Source organism: Cebus imitator, unplaced genomic scaffold (assembly GCF_001604975.1).
Source record: "Cebus imitator isolate Cc_AM_T3 unplaced genomic scaffold, Cebus_imitator-1.0 Scaffold306, whole genome shotgun sequence".
Classification (NCBI taxonomy): domain Eukaryota; kingdom Metazoa; phylum Chordata; class Mammalia; order Primates; family Cebidae; genus Cebus; species Cebus imitator.
The window spans coordinates 2,061,377-2,066,644 of NW_016107621.1; positions in this window are offsets into that span (position 1 = coordinate 2,061,377).

A 5,268-nucleotide genomic window follows, 5' to 3' on the forward strand; every position below is an offset into this window, starting at 1 on the left:
AAAAAATGCTCAACATCACTAATCATCAGAAAAATGCAAATTAAAACCATATGAGATACCACCTCACAGTGTTAAAATGGCTATAATCAAAGAGAAAAAATACAACAAGGGTTGGTGAGAATATGGATATAAGGGAACACTTACTCACTATTTGTGGGAATGTAAATTAGTACAGACATTATAGAAAATAATGCCTCTTCCAGAGGTTTCTCAAATTAAAAATATAATTATATGACCCAGCCATCCCACTACTGGGTGTATATCTGTGTTAGTCCATTCTTGTATTTCTATAAGGAAAACCCAAGTCTGGGTAATTTCCAAGAAAAGAGGTTTATTGGGTCACAGTTCTGCAGGCTGTACAGGAAGCATAATGACATCTGCCTTGGGGCAGGCCTCAGGAAGCTTCCAATCATTTCAGAAGGCAAAATGGGCACATTACATGGTGAAAGCAGGAGCAAGAGAGTGAGGAGGGAGATGCTACACACGTTTAAATGTCCAGATCTCATGAGAACTCACTTTCATGAAGATGGAAACAAGGGGATGGTGCTAAACCATTCATGAGAATCTGCCCCCATGATCCAGTCACCTCCTACCAGTCCCCACTTCCAATATTGGGGATTACATTTCGGTATGAGATTTGGGTTGTGACACACATCCAAACGATATCATTCTGCCCCTGGCCTCTCTCAAATCTCATGGCTGTCTCACATTTCAAAATACAATCATGCCTTCCTAACAGTCCCCCAAAGTCTTAACTGATTCCAGCATTAACTCAAAACTCCAAAGTCTGAAGTCTCATCTGAGACAAGGCCCGTCCTTTCCACCAACGAGCCTGTAAAATAAAAAACAAGTTAGTTACTTCCAAGATACAATGGGGGTACAAGCATTGGATAGATAGTCCTGTTGCAAAAGGGAGAAATTGGCTAAAAGAACAAGGATACAGGCCCTATGCAAAATCGAAACACAGTAGGGCAGTAATTAAATCTTAAAGCTCCAGAATAATCTTTAACTCCATGTCCCATGTCCTGGGCACACCAATTTAAGGGTAGGCTCCCAAGGCCTTGGGCAGTTCTTCCCCTATGGCTTTGCAGGGTTCAGGCTCAGAGGCTGCTCTCACAGGCTGTTGAGTGCCTGTGGCTTTTCTATACTGATGATGTCAGCTGCCAGTGGATCTACCATTCTGGGATCTGGAAGATGGTGGCCCTCTTCTTATAACTCCACTAGTCAGTGCCCCAGTGTGGAATCTGAGTTAGGGTTCCAACCCCACATTTCCTTTTTGCCCTGCAAAAAGAGGTTCTCTGTCAAGGCTTAGCCCCTGTGGCATGCTTCTGCCTGGACACCTTGACTCTTCCATATATCCTCTGAAATTTAGGTGGAAGCTCTCAAGCCTTATTTATACTCTGTGTACCTGCAGACTTAACACCATATGGAAGCCACCAAGACTTATGGCTTGCAACCTTTGGAGCTGCAGTCTGAGTCACAGCTGGAGTTGGAGCAGCTAGAGTGCAGGGAGCCATGTCCTGAGGCTGCACAGGTCACTCCTGGCCCATGAAACCATTCTTTCCTCCTAGGCCTCAGGGCCTGTGATGGGAGGGGCTGCCTCTTAGATCTCTGAAATGCCCGTTTCCCATTGAGTTGGCTATCCGCACTTGCCTCCTTTTTAGTTATGCAAATTTATCTAGCAAATTGTTGCTCAGAAACCTACTTGAATTCTTCTGAAAATGAGCTTTTCTTTTCTACCACATGGCCAATGCCAGTTTTCCAAACTTTTACACTGCTTAGTTCCAGCTTTAAGTCATTTCTTTACTCCCACATCTTAGGGTAGGCAGTTACAAGCACCAGTCTACATCTTGAATGCTTTTCTATTTGGACATTTCTTCTGCCAGATACCCTAGGTTATCACTCTCAAGTTCAAACTTCCATAGATCCCTAGAACATGGACACAATGCAGCCAAGCTCTTTGCTAATGCATAACAGAAGGGAACTTTGCTCCAGTTCCCAATAAATTCCTAATTTTCATCTGAGACCTTGGTAGCCTGAACTTCATTGTCCATATCACTATCAGCATTTTAGTCACAACCATTTAACCAGTCTCTAAAAAGTTCCAAATTTTCCTTTATCTTCCTGTCTTATGAGCTCTCAACTCTCTTGCAACCTCTGCCTGTTACCCAATTCCAAATCTGCTTCCACATTTTCAGGCATCTTTATAGCAATGCCCAACTCCTCTACCAATTTTCTGTATTAGTCCATTCTTGAATTGCTATAAAGGAATACCTGAGACTAGGTAATTTGTAAGTAAAGAGGTTTAATTGGCTCACAGTTCTGCAGGCTGTACAGGAAGTATAATGGCACCTACTTCTGGGGAGGCCTGAGGAAGCTTCCAGTCATAGTAGAAGACAAAAGGGGAGTAGGCATGTCATATGTCAAAAGCAGGAGCAAGAGGGTGAGGGGAGGTGCCATATACACTTATAAACAACCAGATCTCATGAGAACTCACTATCGTGAGATCAGTACTAAGGGATGGTGCTAAATCATTCATGAGAACTCCACCCCCATGATCCAATCACCTCCCACCAGGCCCCACCTCCAACATTGGGGATTACATATCCATATGAGATTTGGGCAGGGACACACATTTAAACTGTATCAATATCCAAAGGAAATAAAATCAATATGTTTAAGAGATATCTATGCCCCCATGTTTGATGCAGCACTATTCACAATAGCCAAGATATGGAAGCAACCTAAGTGTTCATCAAAGGATGAATGGATAAAGGAAATGGGATATATATAATGGAATAGTATTCAGACTTTAAAAAGGAGGAAATCCCTGCAACAAGGATGACCTGGAGGACATTATGTTAAGTGAAGTAAGCCTGGCATAGAAAGACAAATACTGCATGATCTCACTTATATGTGGAATCTAAATAAGTTGAACTCATAGAAGTAGAGAGTAGAATTGTGGTTACCAGGGCCTGGCAGGGGTGGGGGTGGTTGGACAGATGTTGATCAAAGGATATATACAATTTCAATTAGGAGGAATTAAGAAAACGTTTGGGCCATGCGCGGTGGCTCACACCTGTAATCCAGTACTTTGGGAGGCGAAGGCAGGTGGATTACATTTTAATATGAGATATGAGGGCAGGAGATCAAGACCATCCTGGCTAACATGGTGAAACCCCATCTGTACTAAAAATACAAAAAATTAGCTGGGCATGGTGGCATGCACCTGTAGTCCCAGCTACTTGGGAGGCTGAGGCAGGAGAATCGCTTGAACATGAGAGGCAGAGTTTGCAGTGAGTTGGGATTGTGCCATTGCACTCCAGTCTGGGTGACAGAGTGAGATTCTGTCTAAAAAAAGAAAAAAAAAGTTTATGTCCAAATTTGAGTCAGTGCTGGGTGAGACTAGAATGTCCATAAGAAACTGGATGTGATGGGGGCTCAACAATTTAGCAGAATTGTGACAAAGAGATGGGTGATAAGGTGAGTTAAATGCCAGCAAACCTCTCTCTTGCACCAAGCACTACCTAGGATATTCAGAGCCCATATGGGATGTGGTTAGAATTCTACAAGTGTCATTTACAAGTGTGTGAGTGTGTGTGTGTGTGTGTGTGTGTGTGTGTGTGTGTGATGCACACGTTTTTTACTATAATATAGTCCCATTTGTCTATTTTTGTTTTTGTTGTCTATACTTTTGAGGTCTAAGCCATAAAATCTTTGCCTAGACCAATGTCCTGAAGTATTTCCCCTATGTTTTCTCTTCATAGTTTTAGGTCTGCCATTTAAGTCTCTAATCCATTTAATCCATTTTCAGTTGAGTTTTGTAAATGGTGGGAGATAGGGGTCCAGTTTCATTCCTTGGCATATGCATATTCAATATTCCTAGCACCATTTATTGAGGAGGATACTCTTTCCCCTCTATATGTTTTTGGTGCCTTTGTTGAAAATCAGTTGGCTGTAAATGCAGATTTATTTCTGGTTCTCTATTCTGTTCCACTGGTCTGTGTCTGGTTTTATACCAACACCATACTGTTTTGGTTATCATAGCCTTGTAATACATTTTGAAGTCAGGTAGTGTGATGCCTTCAGCTTTGTTGTTTTTGTTCAGGATTGCTTTCCCAATTGGTTTCTGGCTACATGAGATCTAGGAGGTTTTTGTGGAGTCTTTAGTTTTTCCTAGAAATATCATTGATGGAGCATATCGTTGGAAAAGAGGGACAGTTTTATTTCTTCTTTTCCAATGTGGATGTCTTTTATTTATTTCTCTTGCCTGATTAATCTGGCTAGGACTTCCAGTACTGTGCTGAATAGGAGTAGTGAAAGTGGGCATCCTTGTCTTGTTCCAATTCTTAGAGGAAGGCCTTTTAGCTTTTCCTCATTCAGTATGATATTGGCTGTGGGCTTGTATATGGCCCTTACTTTGTTGAGGTTTGTTCCTTCTATGCCTAGTTTGATGAGCGTTTTTATCTTGAAAGGATGTTTATTTTCATCAAGTGCTTCAATGTATCTATCGAGGTGATTATATGGCTTTTTCTCTTCATTCTGTTAATGTGATGTATTACGTTTATTGATCTGAATATGTTAAACGTATCCTTGCATGCCTCAGATAAATCCCATTTGGTCATGGTGTATTATCTTTCTGATGTGCTGTTGAATTTGGCTAGTATTTAGTTGATAATTTTTGCTTCTATGTTCATCCGGGATATTGGCCTGTAGTTTTTTTGTTGTTGCAACCTTGTCTGGTTTTTGGCCTCAAGGTAATGCTGGCCTCTTAGAATGAGCTAGGGAGAATCCCTTCTCTTCAATTTTCTGGAACAGTTTGAGAATTGTTGGTCTTCTTTGAAAGTTTGGTAGAATTTGGAGTGAAGCACCAAGTCCTAGACTTTTCTTTGTTTGGGAGATTTTAATTATTGATTCAATATCTTAGAATCATTATTGGTCTTACTCATTATCGGTCTCTTCAGGTTTTATATTTCTTCCTTATTTAATCTTGGTAAATTATATGTATCCAGGAATTTATCCATTTCCTCCAGCTTTTCCAGTTTGTTAGTGTATATTTATTGTAGTCTCTGATGATCTTTGGTATTTCTGTGGTATCAGTTGTAATACACTTCTGATTTTTTTTATTTGGCTCTTTGCTTCTTTCTTGGTTAGTCTAGCCAGTAGTTTATCAATTCTATTTATCTTTTCCAAGAACCAACTTTTCATTTTGTTAATCCTTTGTATTTTTTTGAGTCTCTATTTTTTTTTTTTTTTTTTTTTTTTTTT